At 34.6% G+C, this 19,550-nt stretch overlaps 1 protein-coding gene and 1 long non-coding RNA gene across 7 annotated transcripts in view; one reads left to right on the top strand and one right to left on the bottom strand.

Moving 5' to 3' along the window:
- The window catches only part of LOC147009734 (CD81 antigen-like), a 145,137-nt gene that overhangs the window by 114,085 nt on the left and 11,502 nt on the right, over positions 1 to 19,550 (top strand). The window lies entirely within an intron of this gene.
- On the bottom strand, positions 17,087 to 19,477 carry LOC147009735 (uncharacterized). 2 transcript variants are annotated; one of them, XR_015052637.1, is made up of 4 exons: positions 18,130 to 19,477; positions 17,877 to 18,035; positions 17,534 to 17,591; positions 17,087 to 17,244 (listed from the first exon to the last, which is right to left on the bottom strand). It is a non-coding gene; the product is annotated as an uncharacterized LOC147009735 (long non-coding RNA). The 2 variants fall into 2 exon arrangements; XR_015052636.1 differs by having other exon boundaries at positions 17,877 to 19,476.

The following is a 19,550-nucleotide window of genomic DNA, read 5'->3' as shown; positions in this document are numbered from 1 at the left end:
AGAGATAGAGAGATAGAGAGATATAAGATGGGTGAGGCGAAAGATCCTTAATCTAGCCGTGTATAGGTCTGTTAGTAGGGAAAGAATACTGGTTCTGGCTCACTTTTCCCCATGTAAATGAATGGGGGATTTTCAGCCATGAAATTTTTCTTTTTTTTCCCCTAAAAAAATAAATCCCCTTTTTAGCCCAAGGTATATTTATTTGTCTCCCCTTTTGACCTGGAGCCTGGTGTTGGCTTAGTGGTTAGGGTGGCGGCTTGGGATCCCAGGGTCCTGAGTTCAAGCCCCGTTGGCTGCTGAATTAACACCAGGGGTTGACTCAGCCTGCCATCCTTCCGAGGTCGGCGAAATGAGTGCCAGTGTACTGGTCCCGGTGTATGCCCCGGTTAGAATAGGTGTACCATATCCCTGTGTGTCGTAAGAGGCGACCAGGGTTGGTGTCAGGAAGGGCATCTGGCCATAAAACATTGCCTCAAGAAAAAGCCAAACCCCTGCACAGCAGGGAAAAATGGCTGTAAAAACGGTCATTTTTTTATTTCCTCTTTTAACCTCGGGGCTCTCTATTCAAATAGCCCATACAACAAGATAAAGATTTGTTAAAGGTGATTCTAAAGAAATATCTGAAAAGTCTAAGTCCCGGGACACTCTTTATCAAATAACCCATACAACAAGATAAAGATTTGTTAAAGGTGATTCTAAAGAAATGTCTGAAACGTCTAAGCCTCGGGACACTCTTTATCAAATAACCAATGCATATTGTTTAGCTCACTCATTGAACCTATAAACATTTGTTCATTCTCAAATTCCTTCAATAGTTTAATTTTCTTTGCACAATAATCCCCATCTAAAATATTGAAAAACAAAACATTTGAATCTTTATATTTTTTAAGATACCCCTTTTGTGCCATTACGAAATGGTAAACTTCTCTTCATGATCTCATCTGGCCACCGCCCGAGTTGCATATCATTTTGATATTGTAGTAAATTATTTTTCCATTGCTCAATTGATAACCATCAAATTTTTCAATCCATTCAAACATATTTATTATTTTCTTTACATCCTCTAACTTATTGGTTTTTAAATTGATTCGCATATTTGTTTTATTTACCTTTGTTTTTTTTTTTCAATAAGACTTATTTGATATTTTTCACATTCATTATGTTTTCCATTTATATACCAAGACTGAGATTTTCTCCACTCTTTAGTTTGACTAATACTTGGTTCGACCATTTATATATTGTGAAAAACGCGGCGGTAGCCCTTAAAAACCCTAACCCATCTTCCCATCGTTAAAACTTGTGTCCATATGGAACACAATCTATTCTATTCACTCTATCATACAATACCCATATGGAACACAATCTATGCCATTATCTAAAATAAATCTCTTATCATCAAAGGCTCCTAATGCCTTTTTATTTACTTCTTCACTATATATCTTATGTTTATAACTTCTTATTGTATTCATTTTCCTATATTCTTCTTTCTTATTCATCAAACAATTATAATAATTTCTAAAAGTTATTGATTTCTTTATTACATATTTCTTTATTCCCTTTAACCTTTTTATCAATCTGATCACCATACTTATAAGCATATGCCTTTGCTCTCAATCCAATAAACTCACTCATTACTTTTCCACCCAACTCATCCTTAAACTTGCCAATAACCTTTTCATTCTTTTTGAAAATAACTCACTCTTCTTACTAAAATTACTTGTATCATATACTCCAATGTTTTTCTTCATATCTTTATAAACATCGTCAGTTTTTATATCTAGAATAAAACTATCAGTGTCCATATACAACAATGAAACATTTTCACCATACTCTTTCTTTAAATCATTATACAAATAATCATACATCAATATCTTTGATAAATCAAGAACTGCTGTTCCAATATAAATTGGTTTATCCATGACAATACTTTCCTTTTTCATATGAATAGCAGAAAAGTTCTCTGAAAAACCTCTTCTCTCTCAAAACTTGGTTTATTTATCAATCTAGAAGCTTCTTTCCAAGATGTTGCAAATCTAATGTTTTGCCTGTTTCTAACATTCTCCATTGTCTTTCCAAAGACAGCATTATTCATCAATTTATAGAATTCCCCTTCAAATTTTACTTTTGTATTTGTTCTCATATCTGTATTGAATTTAATATACTTTTTCATCCAAGGACTTTGTTTAAATTTTAAAACTCTATGAATTTTAGCTACTCTCAACCCAGCAGATAAATATTGTCTCAAGTTCCTTTGATGCAAAACATATCCCTCTTTATCATAGAATGTTGTTAATAACTTTTCTGTTGATTTGCCTTTAATATTAAAACTTTTATGATAATCACTGAACCATTCTTTCTTTGGAGTTTCTTTCTCACATGCAAAAGGAAGGTCTTTATGCTTATTATGAAGATCACTCGGGTACTTCAAATCAACTTCAAAATAATAACCTTCTTCTTTGTCATTCAATTTCTCTTGAGAAGAAATAACAATATTCATCAAAGCCTTTTCATAATCCTTTTCTTCCACCCACTCTAATTTACCATAAAGGCCCGGTCACACCTTGACGTTTTAGCCAACGTATGCCGATTTTTGAATTTTTTTTCCAAAACGCTGGCACACGTTGAATACGTTATGGGTAAGTTTTGATAACATTGAGAGCACGCTGGCATACGTCGTAGTACGTTGCCATACGTCGTTGTACGTTGGCTTTAAACGTTGTACTTTTTGGTTGTCCTCAAATTTTTTCATGCTTGAAATTTCACGACGTATGCCGGCGTATGACTCACACGTTCCGCTACGCTGGCCACAAGTTGTAGGCACGGTCTGCGATCGTTGACAGACGTCAACACATGCTACTTGTAAGTTAATCATAAGTTGAGACACGCTGAGGTAATGTTTGGAGTACCCGAAACTTATTTCCTACCTATGATTAACGTGTTGTTGGCACGTTACGCGATCGTTGCCACACGTCGACCGACGTTACTTTAAAGTTACTCATAGGCTGAAAGACGTCGGTATAATGGATCGTCCTTGCGTCAGCGTCCACGGCCATGGCCAGGACACTTATTTGCAGCATTCTTCAAACTTTTCTTCGGCATGATGAGGATGTTCACACTTCGATGTCTAGCTTGGCTATGATTCCAATTGTCCATCGGCAGCGTCTATTTAAAATAGTCGAGTGTGAGCGTTTTAACACGTTCAGAAGAAACGTTTCAAATTTCCAAACCCCAGCGTCAAAAACAAAAAACAAAAAAAAACAAAGGCGAGTGACAGCAATTTAAATCGTTCATTGTAAACAATGAAACTAGCTGAGTGGTACCATTTAAAAGTCGTTGAGTGTAAAAAAAATCGAATTGTTGAGCGCAAGCGTCTACTTTCAATAGTGGAGATGTAGCCATTTAAATCGTTGAGTGGCAGCCTATGAACCTACCCGTGGACACGCGGACGCAAGGAGGATCCATCATAACCCACACCCTCCCCCTCACACTCACCTACTACTGCCAACATGAACAAACTACTACTAATACTAATACTAATAGTAATACTGATACTGATACTGTTACTGCTGACATGGACATCGACTCAAAAAGGACTCGAAAACACTGTTGGGTTCCCCTTTTATGAACACCATTTTTATATACCAATTCCCAAAACCGCTGGGAACACGTCTTTATATGGCAGTTGTAAGCTAGAAACACATTCATTTTTTTTTTTGTCGACCGGAAGACGTCATTGGAATACGTCTACATACGTCGATGTGTGTTGGGGCTACGTAAAGAATTGGTTCAAAGCACGTCAAACATAAGTTAGAAATAAGTTTCGCGTAAAAAAGACATTACCACGACGTGTTTCGACTTATGAGTAGCTTATAAGTAGCCTTTGTGGACGTGTGTAAGCGTCCACATATCGTGTGTAAAACTTATCCCCATCGCATGCGGAACGTGTGTCATACGCCGAGTACGTCGTAAAATTTTGAACATGTTCAAAATTTCTTGACGTACTCTACTTACTACGACTTATGATAGCGTATTTAGCGTTCTACTCGCGCATACCAAACTTACCCATACCGTATTCGACGTGCCCCAACGTTTTAGACACACTTTTTGTTACGTCGGCATACGCTGGCAAGATCGCCAAGGTGTGACCGCGATGTTGACCCTTCCATTTCTACGGCAGTTATGATTCGAATCGTTGTGCGTCAGCCTTTTAATAGGCTACGTCACAACATCGTCGGCGATGCGTGCAACGCGCTATGCCTAAGTTAGACTATCGTTGGGCATCGGTTGTGTAGGCCGACAACAGGTTCAGCATTCGTTGGTATAAGTTATCTATAACACAACGAAACGTTCTGTGTCCGTTACCAATGCGTTATACAAAAGACCAAGTCGCTATGAATACGTCCAAATCTTAAAAAAAAAACATCAAAAGTTCAACGTAAGCCAGCGTTTTACATAAATTTTAACACGTTGCCATCGCTGGCTAAAACGTCAAGGTGTGACCGGGCCTTAAGGCAGAGATTGAGACATTGCCCATCCATACAAATTATTAGCATCAAAGTACATCAAATAATTACTATCTTTTTCACTCTCATAATTTGGAAGATATTTATTATTTGCTTTAGCATATCTTTTTGAACATACTTGTGATATTCCACCTCTCTTTGACATCTCAATCATCAAAAGCATATCAACATCACTGATTAAATCTATATCTTGTTTTGTCATTTTCAACATTGCACTCCAAGCTAAACCAGGAGCTGTGAAATAGTGGGCAGGATCTAATCCATAACAATTTTTATTATGACAGAGTGATCTAAAAGCTTCAAACACATCAGCTAACAATAAAACATCTGTTTTTAGATACAAATCATGATATTCTCCAAGGTTCTTTATCTTAAATATTTTCCAAATTTCTTGTGCGTGTTTATATTCCTTATCACTTATCTCTTCTTCATAAAGGTTATTATAGAAACTTTCTTTTGAAGGAAGTTGTGTTTCTTTAAATCTCATAAATGAATCCATATAACCATAAGGATAAATTCCCTTACTTGTAAGAATTTTCTCTTTACTTTGAATTTCATTCCTTGTATCAATTTCCTCTCTAGTTAGAATTCCCTCTTTAATCAGAATTTCATCTATAATCAGAATTTCCTCTTTAGTTAGAATTTCATTCTTTGTTCGAATTTTCTGTATAATTAGAATTTCATCTTCAGTAAGAATTTCTTCATTCATTTCCTCATTAATTAGAATTTCCTCTTTACTTTGAATTCTCTCTTTAATCTGAATTTCCTCTTTAGTTAGAATTTCCTCTTTTGGAAAGAATGAATTAAGATTTGGAAAAGAGCCCGTGGAGCTTAGATTTGATGCGAGGTTGGCTAGTGGTGTTCCCATAAACTTGTAAGAATCAAGAAACCGAATACGAGTTATAGGTTTTGTGAATATCATTTTTGTAAATGAAATATACTTTTGACTTGTGTTTGTTATGGCAGAAATATTCCCTGGTGTTTTTGAAAGTTCATTTATAAATAGATGTGTATCATAGTTGGCGCTGTTGTGAAGAAAGACTGGAATAAAAGAAGGTAATTTATAATTAAGATTACAACAGGAATGAGCGGGACCTCTATATTTACCAGTAAGATGACAATGATCCCTAACTTTAGACTCCTCAATTTCCTCCTCACAAATATGACAGATATTGTTCTTTCTAAATTCTAATTTTTCTTCTATGGTTAATTTCATCGGTTCATTTGTTTCTTTCATTAATTTAGTTAGTCTTATACAATCCTTTTCTAATCGTTTTACAAACTCTTGTGAAGCATTTTTTCCACTATACTGTTCAAGTTTATTATACTTTTCTCCAACAGATGATTTGATATAATAACAGAAACCACAAGGAATATGTTTTTGATATTTATTTGTATATGGTTCTTTTGGATTAGGAGAAGCAGCATTTATCTTTTTAAGGATACATTCAAAATCAGCGTATATCACAAATGGGTGCATGATAGATTTATTATAATCTTCAAAAGAAATCTTTTTACCAGGTTTAGGCATTGTAATTACAGCTGATTTATGATTACTACAATATTTTGAATGTTGTTCTAATCGTTCTTTTGTATGAAATGAATTAAGACATCGCTTACAAGGATATATTTTGTTTGCTGTTCTGAATACCTGAGAAGAGATTAATCTTGATAAATTATTGATGCATGTGTAATGTGAATTCTTTCCAACACTAAAATATAAAAGATCAATGTGTGTTTCTTCATTTTTATAGTTGTTTGAAATTTTTAATATTTGAACTTTGTTTGTATCTGTTAATCCATATACATTAATAGAAAGATTATTCTTTTTCTCAAATTTAGGAATATCTGTTAGTGGCATTGGGAAATTAAAATCTTTAATGTCCAAGGTATTCTCATATTTCATATATTGTTTTACTCTTTCTGAATTACATTTTGGTGGATGTAAGTGAGCAAGAACAGACCAGAGAAAACATTTATTATCATTATTCTTAATATTAACAACTGCCTTCTTTCGTTTTATTTCTTTTGGTAATTCAATATAAGAAGAAGCTTTAAGAGGGTTTGATTTTAGAATGTGTATATCTAAAAAGATGATTTTTTAAAATATTGAATCCACTTCCTACCACTGTATTATCAACATCCTCCTCTTGTCTTGATAGTTCTTCAAAAACCCCACTATTCAAAAAATCTTGAAATGATGTTATAAAATGAAGATCTGTCCTCATATAAGGAGTTTGTTCTTCATCTTGTCTTTTCATATTCATTTTCACTCCCATATAAAACTTTAAAGTTTTCATTTCTTTTAATGTCTTTTTAATAAATTTTTCAACATCGGGTTTCACTATTTCAATTGATTCAGCTATTGATGATGGACCGGGTTCTCCAAATTGAAAAATCCTTATTTTTATATGCCCTTTAAATGCCCCATCAGTGTTTTCAATATAATAGTCTCCCTTTACTTTAAACTCATTTTTCTTGTGTTTTTGTGATTGAAGATGCCTATTATAACTACTCTTCAAAACATCCTTTGAGCAGGTATCACAATGTTTTCTTTCCAACTCAAGAGGGGATATTTTGTGAAATAGATTAAATGTGTGTTTGTTGGTTCGGAGGTGTTTTCTATAATGTTTATATTCGTGATTACAAACATCGCAGTATGTTGTATTCACCATATTTATATAATAAAACTTTGCTTAAACTAAAATTTTCTTGATGAAAATTTTGTTTATTTTACAGGTGAATCTGTGCTTAAACTAAAATTTTCTTGATGAAAATTTCGTTTATTTTACAGGTGAATCTGTGCTTAAACTAAAATTTTCTTGGTGAAAATTTCGTTTATTTTACAGGTGAATCTGTGCTTAAACTAAAATTTTCTTGATGAAAATTTCGTTTATTTTACAGGTGAATCTGTGCTTAAACTAAAATTTTCTTGATGAAAATTTCGTTTATTTTACAGGTGAATCTGTGCTTAAAACCATTTTATCCTCCAACTTTTTCACTTAATAAATACAATGTTTCAAGACACAAAAGACAAGTTTCAATCAATCTCTTCATTTGTTAAAGATGCTGAGAAATATGTCAAGGATGTAAAATTGAACAAAGATAAATATAACAACTATTGGATAAAAACAATTATGGTGGATATGATGAGTTCTTCAATTTACTTCAGTGGAAGGGCTTTTAGTATACCTGGAAGAACATCAATTAAGGTATCTCTAACAAAAGTTTCTCCTCTCCTTCTGGCAATATATTCAAAACTAGAAAAAGCAATGAAACAAGAAAAGGTATCAAAAAATAAAAACCTTATGGATGAAGCTTTAGAAAGAAAAGATAAGACCATCTGTAATATGCAAGGAGAAATTTGTATTTTTTTCAACAACCCTAAAGATATAAATCCTGATGAAATAAAGGATGTTAATATATCAGGTGAAATGACATTTCGTTCAATTGTAGTTAAGGATCATTTTAAAATTACCTTTCATATAAAAAATGTAGCAGTTGAATCTGTTAATGAAAAAATGTATATCGATATCGATGGTAATGTTTTTTCTACTAATTAAATGAGCCAATATTCAACTGAAGATTTTGAAGATTATGAGAGTGATTATGATACCGAGAGTTTGCATTCAAACGATAGTTATGACACCGAGAGTTTGTGTTCAAATGATAGTTATGAAAGTACAGATGATTCTGAAAGTATCGAAGATGATATCGAAGATGAATTTCAGTTTAAGTAAAGTTTTACTTTATAAATATGAATAGTTTACTCGATTTTGAGCCTCTTGAATTCCATGATTCTCCATATGACAAATTTGAGAATTGTCCTGCGTGTGAAAGACGGGGATTAAACACAGAGTCAAAAGCCTATAAACAATAATTTTATTATGATTATGATAATTTAATAATTTTCACAAAGTCGAGTTTTCAACCAGAGTATCAACTACTCTCACAAGGTTTTAATGCTGGTCTTCAAAAAGAAGATATAATCGGTTTATTTAAACTTCAAAAAAACCTAAATGATTTTAACATTGAAGATATAATACAACTATTTTGTGATACACAGAGATGTAAAAATAAATCAAAACCGATAACTTGTATTCTGAGTGATAATACGGATGATATACCGTCTCCCCAAGATTTGGATAAATCCAAAAAGAACCTCGTTATCTTTGATGATTGTGTTAATGAGAGAAACCAAACGGTAATGGACAGCTACTACACAAGAGGGAGACATTCTTCTTGTAATTGTATTTATCTTAGTCAATCGTACTTTCAGTTTCCTCGTCGTTCCATCAGAAACAATGCTAATACTTTTATTTTATTCAAGTTAAATTCAATAGATATAAACAATTTTTGGAGAGACAATTGTTCTACATTATGTAGTAAAAAGGAATTTGGGGATTACATGAAACACACGACTGAAAAATATAAATATATTGTTGTGAAACAAGATGAGATATTAAATGATATTTTTCAATAAATAAATGGATGCGAAAGAAAGAGCAAGAAGATTTAGGGAACATCAAGAGTTGGTTTCAAAAGTTGTAAAACAGCATGAAGACATAAAGAAGAAACGCAGACAGAAACTAACGGGCGAAGAAGCATTTGAAAGAAAACAAGAGAAATTTTTTAAACCACTTTTAAAAACTTCCCAAGAAAAAATGAAAGATGTTTCCACAGTTCCCACAGTCGAATATACTCCTAAAAAACTTCAAATGTTAAAAGATTTCAGTCAAATGACGGAGGAAGAATTAGAGCATATTGGAGAATTAGAATATCATGATGAAGAATTATTTCAACAACTGGAAGAGATTTATCAACCCCCTGATTATATTGTGAATGCTGTTCAAAACAATGAATATTCAGCGGATTCAAAAACCAAAGCAGGACTCATTCCAACAGAACAATCAGCAATATTTCATCTTGTTCAAGAAAAGGTATTGATATTTAATGATGAATTAAGGTTCTTGGGTTCTGCTCAACCCCCTGTTAAACTAACTCCGAGATTAATGTTTCTTCTCACAAAAGATGGAAGACAAGGTTCAACTGTGAGGGATGAATCAAAGTATATTGATAAACCATTGGATATGGAAAATAATGATGATAGAGTATATATTGATCTGCTGAACACTCTAAATTATAAGGTTATTCTTTCTGGTAAAAGTAGGAAGAATGAGAAGGAGAAACACATTATTCAGGCTTTAAGTATCCTTGGTTCAGGTGTTAGTTTTCTTCCAAATGACCCACCGCAATTAGTTAATAGACTGTTATTGTTGTTAGGCAGTAAGAAGGCTGGAAATAACAATTGTTTTAATGAAGCATCAGCCATTTTAGACCAGTTGATGAACATGAAAATAATTAATAAATATCAATATAAAGACATTTTATCTCATATTAAATAAGATGAGAAGCACAATCCTTAGTTTCAATTTCACAACAAGCGACCACACATCTTCATTCCCATACCCACTACAACTTGACACAACAAAAGAATATGAGGCATCTTTATTGTCCATGGAAACTTATAATACCTTATTTAATATAACCGAGAAAAATGACAAGTTTAGTTATAATCCAGGAAGTGGATACAAAACGATAACAGTCTCACCCGGAGCATATGAGATTTCTCAAATATCTTCCGAAATTGCTCGTCTTATGAAAGAACAGGGTGATGAACCAAAAAATATTGTTATAAACATTCAAAAACATACTTCAAAATCAACGATTAAAGTTAAAAATAACTACAAGGTTGATTTCACAATTGATAATTCATTTAGAGAGTTATTGGGTTTCTCCTCAAAAAAGATTGAAACTAATGGGACGTTTTACAGTGATAATGTCATTCAAATATCCTCAGGAATAAATTCAGTGTTAATTCACTGTGATTTGATTGATGGTGCTTATAATGATGGAAAAAAAACAAATGCAATATTTTCATTCAGCGCATACTCAACCCCAATTGGTTATAAATTCAATATGGAACCTAAAAATTTGGTTTATCTCCCTGTGTCAGGAAAAACCATACACAGAGTAAATTTTAGGATAACCGACCAAGATAATCGTGTGATTTCTTTTAATGGAGAAGTTATATCTATCAGAATTCACCTACGTGAAGTTTTCCAATTAATAAATACGATGGTTATTGTGAGGAAACACGAGTTGGGAAAATATAAAATAATTACAGGGGATGGGATGGTCCTTTCCCCATACTACAAGGGTGAAGGTATGTATCTTGGTAGAGGATACTATAAACCTAAGAGACAAAGGGGTGTTGGGCATCAATTTAGAGGAGATGGGATAATTGATACTCTCATGGGTATTGGTTCAACTATTCTTAAACATAAAGATCTAATTGGTTCAACTGCTTCTGCTGTGGGAAATGTAGCAGGTGCTGTAAAGAGTATAAAAGATGCACAGAAGCAATCTCATAAATTACAAGCAATAAAAGAAATTAAGAAAGGCAAAACTCAGTTGTCCCCCCAAGAACGACAGAAAATAATTCAAATACTTGGATCAGGGTTTCAAAAGTTTTAACATCTTTTTTTCCTAAATAAATACAAGTATGGAAGCAATTGATAGTATCTATGATTTGGATGACACTATTATTATCTCAAACTCCACTAAAAAAGAAGATTACTTCAACGTAAATGCAATAACTGGAACAGACTGGAATACGAATGGTACAAAAAGTTTTGAAATAAATAATCAACAAACCTATTTGAATCTCTCCGAAAGTTTCTTGTTGTGTAAATTTAAATTCACTAAAGCTGGGAATAACACAAACGCTACACTTGTAAATGATTTCTTCTGGAAAATGTTTGATAGTGTGCGTTTGTATATTGGAACACAAGAAGTTGAAGCGGTTGATTATGTCTCTGCTGTATCTGAAATGATAAAATTTACACTCTATACATTCAGTGATAGAATGGGAAAGGGGTCTGCCGAAGGTTTTATTCCTGATATGTCAACGGGAACAAACACAGACCCTGGATATACTCAAAGGAAAGGAATGTATAATGATGATACAAAAGCAGAAAATAGTTTTACTGTGGCAGTTCCTCTTAAAGGTATATTTGGATTTTGTGATCATGATAAAGTTCTGTATGGTCTTAAAATTAGATTTCAGCTACAGAGGAATGATAATGAAAATCGATTGCTTTTTGGTGTTGGTAGTGCTTTTGGTGAACAGAATAAATTTGTAATTGAGGAGATGAATTGGTATATCAGTGAATATACTCCTAATCTTAAAACAGAAGAGATGTTGAATCGAAGACTTAACTCAAATAAACCACTCAGTGTATCATACCTCAAAAGAAGATGTCAACACGTTAAACTCAATCAAACTACTTACACGTGGAATTTGGGTGTTCTGGAAAGAAAGCCACGATATCTGTGGATCATTTTTAAAAAGCCAGATGGTGATACTGCGACTGATAAGAATAATGCATTGAGTGATAATGCTAAGGTGAAACAACTTCGCGTTTCTCTAGATGGAACATTTTACCCACGAGATAGATTGGAAATTAATTGGGAAAAAATGATTTTGCTGAAGCATACAAGTCTTACCAAAAGGTGTGTGAAAGTAATGGAAATAAAGAACCTATTTTGGATATGACAGCATTTAAAAGTTTGTATACAATCTATGCGTTTGACCTGAGCGCTCAAAAGGAAACTATAAAGTCTAATCGAGTGGATACTTCCCTATACGTTGAAAGAGGAGAGAGTGAAGAAGTTGATACATATTGTTTGCTTTTGGAAGAAACAGAATTGCAGATTAATACAGATAATGGTGTGATGATTAGTCTCACATAATTTTTTGTTAAATAAATGAGTGGCAAAGTACCAACTGGGGTATATGTTAATCAAATCAATCTTCATAAACTATCATCTTGTGTTCAAAATCAAAAGCCTTGTACGATTAACGTTAATACAATTCAGAGAAAAGGAGCAGTAAGAATTGATGTTTTTCTCACAAGAGAACAGGTTAAAATCTTGAATGACACTGGCTCACTTAAAATTAAAATGACAAAACCAATGTTGAAAAAATATTCAATAAGAGAGATGAGTGGAGGATTTCTCCCATTTCTAATTCCTTTATTTGCTGGTTTAAGTGCGGTTGGAGCATTGACGGGTGGTATTTCAACAGCGGTGAAAACTGCCAACGAAAGGAAGGCTCAACTCCAGGCTCAAAAAGAATTGGAAAGACATAACAAAGAGTTGGAGAAACAAATTAGTGGAAGTGGTGTAATTGTAGATTTTGCTGAAAAACTTGAAGGTCTGCCTGATAAAGCGAGATTGTTAGTTGGAGATATGCTTTCTTCTATAGCACAAGCAGGTGTAAAATTAACGAAAAGAGGTAATGGATTATATCTTTCTAATAAATAAATGAGCATTGATGAGTGGTTGAAAGAATTTGGAAAGAATACAACATCAAATTTACAACTTGCCAAATATTGTAAGAAATTAAAAATTCATAATGTGGTTATTTGTATGAGAGATGAATTAACAAATGTGCCGAAACATACAAAGAATATTATTATGAACTTAAAAAGATAATAATGGGAACGGTTCTCATTGGGTTTGTATTTTTAATAGTCAAGGCAAATATTATTTTGATAGTTTTGGTCTTCCGCCACCTGTTGAAGTCATAAAATTCTTACAGAATGGTGTTTATCAAACATTTCAAGTCCAAGAATTAAATTCCAAGTGTTGTCGTCAATTATGCCTATATGTGTTATTTCAACTCAACAAAAATAAAAAATTTTATGATATTATTTTTAATCTAATATAAATGACTTATGTTGGTAAAGATGGTTCTATCTTTGGTGTATCTCAAGAACTGGATATTGATTTATCAAATTATTACACAAAGGCACAGGCTGAACGACATGAATATAATATAACCAAAAATATTAACATGAAAAATGCTTATAAATTAAAAAATTATCCAACCCCAACTGAAGCGAATGACTTGGTGAGATTAAGTGATTTATCACAATATATATACTTAAATAAAACGGCTGTGTATTCCAAAGATACAGAAGTGTTGATATTATCTCCAGGTCATACAGAATTCACAGTTCGAATTAAAATAAATTTTTATAAAGAAGGGCGTATCGTTTGTATGAGAATAGAACAATGGGGGTATGATATGAATGATTTAGGGTATAATTGGTCATTTAAAATTAACCTCGAAGACCTGGAACAATTAAATCAGTCTCGTAAGGAAGAATATTATCCACTTGGTATCGAGAATGAGTTTTGTGGGGCTACGATTAGTAAACAACAAATAAAAGAATTTAATAAGGGTAAATATAATAATGGTTTTGCCCTTGTTTATCTCATGAAAACAGAAAAAAACAGGATTATATATAATAAGTAAGGAAATACAAAATGATTTAACTATGGGAAGATGGGGAGGTGTTTCGTGCCATAATATTATTCTAACATATATTTCTGTAATTTTATTTCATACTTAGGCTTCACATACAAACATAAGGCTTCAAGAAAATTATCATTTCTGTGTTCAAGCATACCTTCAAGAAAAGGGTATTCGGTATTTTAATAAATATGTTCTACAACATAAGAATGAGGTATTTTCAATAAAAGATTGGCATTATGCTGATGTTGATAAACCGACAACTTTAGATTTAAGTAGAATGTTAAATAATGAAAAAATTATAAAGTTAAGAAAAGGTAAGGCTCTTTTAGAAATTCAAAAGAAATTTTATTGGTTTCCTGTTGTAAAAAAAATTATTTTGGATACAGGAATAACAAGACATCCTGATGAATATATGTGTAATATTCTATGGGGTGTAAGCGATTCAAGGATAGTAAGGGATGAGGAAGGAGTTGAAGAAGAGAGGGAAGAGGAGGAAAATGAGAAGAGAGAGAAGGAGGAGAGGGAGAAGAAAGAGAAGGAGGAAAGAGAGAAGAGAGAGGGATGAAAGGGAGAAGAGAGAGAGGGAGGAAAGAGAGAAGAGAGAGAGGGAGGAGAGGGAGGAAAGAGAGTGGATGAATAAATATCAAAATATGGAAACCAGTGAGATTCAAAAAAGATTAAGGGTATTACAGAAAATAACTCAACCCACCGAGGAGGAAAACAAAGAATTGATAAGTCTATTTACAATACTTTCGACAAGACTATTGACATCGAGAAGACATGTATTTTAATTCAAGTTTTTCATTTTTATTTTTTTTCTTAAATAAATGGGGGAGAGAGTGAAGGCATTTCTAAGGATTCTTTATGTTTTAAAAATTAAGATTCAAATGTGCATGTTGGAAACTAAAAAGGTTTTTGCACTCTGCAGGAATTTTTCTCATAAATAAATGAGTTATTGTCTCAAATGTAAAAAGAAAACTAATACTAAAAATATTTCATATATTAAAAGTAAAAATAACAGGGTTATACAAAAAGGTATATGTTCGGTGTGTGGTTCAAAAAAAAATCAATTTATCTCCCAACACAAACTAGGAGGAGATATACAAAAGTTTTTATCAGGAAGTAAATTTACAACTACTGGAATACCAGGGGAATTACATCTTCCAGGGTATTCTTTCTGTGGTCCAGGCACAAACTTGGGTAAAAGATTAGATGAGGCAGACAATCCTAAATCCTGGAGTAAGCCTATCAATAGAGTTGATGAAGTGTGCATGAGACACGATATTGATTATGCGAATACCACAACGTTGGAAGAAAAGCATGAAGCCGATAGAGAAATGTTGTATAATTTGTCTCTGATACAAAATCCAACCTTGAGAGAAAAAGTTGATCGGTTCATTGTGAAGAAGATGATCAGTGCTAAATTGAAACTTGGACTTGGAAATTCAAAAAACTTGTAAGCTCTAATGATGTCATTAAGATTGAAGAGCAATTAGCTGATGAATTACATAAACCAATATTCACAAAGTTTCAGAGAAGGAAAGTTTAATCCAAGGAAGTAGATTATATCTGGTCTGCTGATTTGATTGAACTCAATAATGATAAGGGGTACAAGTATGCTTTAACCGTTATTGATTTGAGGAGTAGATATGCGTGGGTTGCCCCTTTAAAAAACAAAACAGGTAATACTCTTATGTTAGCTTTTCAACAGATATTTAATAAAAGTAAGAGAAAACCTAAAAAATTGTGGACTGATGAGGGTAGAGAGTTTTATAACAAGACATTTATGAATTTTCTAAAAAATAACAGTATTACATTATACAGTACCTTTAATGAAGGGAAGGCAGTTGTTGTTGAACGTTTTAATCGTACCTTAAAAGAGAGACTATATAAAAAATTCACACAACTCGGTTCACAACAATGGTCATCTTTTATTCAGGATATTGTGGATAAGTATAATGACACGGTTCACACGTCAACAAATATGAAAAAGAGATTAATGTCAGAAAACCTAAGTTCAAAGTTGGTGATATCGTAAGAATATATAGGTGGAAATCTCATTTTGAAAAAGGTTATACGAAAAGATGGACCAAGAGCTTTTTAAAATTGTTGATGTAATAGATACGGTTCCTTGGACTTATAAGATATATGATTTGGAAGGGGAAGAGATTTTAGGTTCATTTTATTCACAGGAATTACAAAAGACGAAGATGAATTGAAATTTTTTGACTCCGCCCCTTTTTGACTCCACCCACACAAGCCCCGCCCACACAAGCCCCCGCCCACACAAGCCCCCGCCCACACAAACCCCACACAAACCCCACACAAACCCCACCACACACCTCCCCACAAGCTCCAATAAATTGAAAATTTTTGACTCCGCCCCTTTTTGACTCCGCCCACACACGCCCCTCCCACCGAAGCCCCGCCCACACGAACCCCACACAAACCCCACACAAGCCTCACACAAGCTCCACACAAAAACTCCACACAAGCTCCACACACACAAACCCCACACAAGCTCCACCCATATTCATCATATTCACATAATTAGTGATTAGTTAATTAGTTCCCCACACACACAACATGTTTATTTAATTAAAAAATTATCCACCCATCCACACAAGCTCCACTCATTCACCCATCCCCCCATCTCTCCACCCATCCATTTATCCACACAAACCTCATCCACATAAGCCTCATCCACATTCACCCCTCCCACACAAGCTCCACCCACATAAACCCCTGCCCACATAAACCCTGCCCACATAAACCCCTCCCACATAAGCCCTGCCTGCACAAGCTCCACACAAAAACTCCACACACATAAACCCTGTCCACATAAACCCCTCCCACACAAGCTCCACCCACATAAACCCCTCCCACACAAGCTCCACCCACATAAACCCCGCCCACACAAGCCCCACCCACACAAGCCCCACCCACACACACCCCACCCACACAAGCCCCCACCGAAGCCCCGCCCACACAAGCCCCGCCCACACAAGCCCCACCCCCATCCCCCCTGTGCGCCCCCACCTTTGACCCACCACCTCCTTCATCCCACCCCCACCCTTCCCCACACACACACATGGGGAGGGGAGGGATGGGATGAGGGGGTGATGGGTCATTGGGGGAGCGCACCTACCCCCCCCCACCCCTCCCTCTCGTTCATGTCTTGATTCTCTTTTTGTAATTCAGAATCAAGTAATTGTAAACAAAACAAATATAATTTATTAATATTGAAAATATTAAATATTCATTTGCGAGAATGTATAATCTTTCCCAGCAATCTTCTTCAGATGTCTTGTGATTTCGAAACTCAGACACCATATTCTGTTTTGAAACAAAAAGTGGATAATAATTAGGTTTTATAAAGATAATTACATGGTAATATGAGTAAGCCTCGTTGACCACTGAATTAACACACCAGGAGCCTGTCATCCTTTCAAGGCCAATAAAATGAATTCCAGTGTACTGACAAAACCATGCCCAAACTAATGATGCAACCAACATAAGGCGACATTCTAAAGAGAGAGTGATATTAATAATAATTCAGAAATATTTACCTCCAGAAAATCATGTGTTGTACGAGTGATATTAATAATAATTCAGAAATATTTACCTCCAGAAAATCATGTGTTGTACAAGATTGCTTCAACAGCTGATGTTGTGCGATAGTGCTGAAAAAAAAAAATAATAAGTCAAGGGTATAGATGAAGAGACAGACAGAGAGAGATACAAACAGACAGGGAAAGCAACACACACACACACACACGCACACACACACACATACACACACATACACACACATAGACACACACACACACACGTGTCTCACCATTGGTTTAATTCATTCGAGATCAGAGACCAGTCATTATAAATCATTGACCTCTTCAATAAGAGCAGAGAGAGGTAGGTAGCAAGACAGACAGAGAGAGACACACACACACACACACGTGTCTCACCATTGGTTTAATTCCTTCGAGATGAGAGGACGTGATAAGACTTCGTACCACTCATTGTAAATGTCTTTCAATTCTCTTCTAAAATCATTGATCTCTTCAATAAGAGTATTAATTTCATGCACCATGTCGTGAAATGTAAACTCAATTTCTTCCAATGGCCTGTCAGGGAAAAAATATATATATCAGAATTATCATGATTTAATTAATAATCATTTGCTTCATCGTTCAAAGAGAAAAACATACACAAACTTACCAACTCTGTAGTGTGCTGTTGTCTTCATCGGAAGAAAGATCGCCCATGCCTCAGTTGTAAAAATGAAAATCCCGTCTGGCAGAAACTTTGTCTGGCGAATCACTTATAAAGCAACGATGAGGAGATTGCTTAATCATTGGGTGTGGGCACAGGAAATGACAAGCTTCTCTTAATGATCTCATCTGGCCACCGCCCGAGTTGCAAATCATTTTTGTACATAAACCACGCCATAAAAAAAGTTTTGATTCAAATGTTTTCAGTTCGTGTTCTGAGATAAAATATAAACACGAGACCTTGTCTCACAGAATAGTTCCTATTTTTTCACAGCATGACAGTCCAAAACCACTTTCTCATTCACACAGCACGACCGTGTCAAAAAAACACTTCCTCATTTTCACGGCATGAACTGAAAACATTTGAAACAAAACTTTTTTTATGGCGTGGTTTATGTACAAAAATGATTTGCAACTCGGGCGGTGGCCAGATGAGATCATTAAGAGAAGTTTATCATTTCGTAATGGCACAAAAGGGGTATCTTAAAAAATATAAAGATTCAAATGTTTTGTTTTTCAATATTTTAGATGGGGATTATTGTGCAAAGAAAATTAAACTATTGAAGGAATTTGAGAATGAACAAATGTTTATAGGTTCAATGAGTGAGCTAAACAATATGCATTGGTTATTTGATAAAGAGTGCCCCGAGGCTTAGACGTTTCAGATATTTCTTTAGAATCACCTTTAACAAATCTTTATCTTGTTGTATGGGTTATTTGATAAAGAGTGTCCCGGGGCTTAGACATTTCAGATATTTCTTTAGAATCACCTTTAACAAATCTTTATCTTGTTGTATGGGCTATTTGAATAGAGAGCCCCTAGGTTAAAAGGGGAAATAAAAAAAATGACCGTTTTTACAGCCATTTTTCCCTGCTGTGCAGGGGTTTGGCTTTTTCTTGAGGCAATGTTTTATGGCCGGATGCCCTTCCTGACGCCAACCCTGGTCGCCTCTTACGACACACAGGGATATGGTACACCTATTCTAACCGGGGCATACACCGGGACCAGTACACTGGCACTCATTTCGCCGACCTCAGAAGGATGGCAGGCTGAGTCAACCCCCTGGTGTTAATTCAGCAGCCAACAGGGCTTGAACTCAGGACCCTGGGATCCCAAGCCGCCACCCTAACCACTAAGCCAACACCAGGCTCCAGGTCAAAAGGGGAGACAAATAAATATACCTTGGGCTAAAAAGGGGATTTATTTTTTTAGGGGAAAAAAAAGAAAAATTTCATGGCTGAAAATCCCCCATTCATTTACATGGGGAAAAGTGAGCCAGAACCAGTATTCTTTCCCTACTTCTGTTAGTGTCGTGTGTACCTCCTTGGGACGCTCCGCCTGAGTGTTTCCACCTCGAGATGTGGCAC

This window comes from Eptatretus burgeri, chromosome 17 (genome assembly GCF_056783735.1).
Source record: "Eptatretus burgeri isolate ZD-2024b chromosome 17, Ebu_testis_v1, whole genome shotgun sequence".
Classification (NCBI taxonomy): domain Eukaryota; kingdom Metazoa; phylum Chordata; class Myxini; order Myxiniformes; family Myxinidae; genus Eptatretus; species Eptatretus burgeri.
This window is presented reverse-complemented; position numbering and strand designations above follow the sequence as displayed.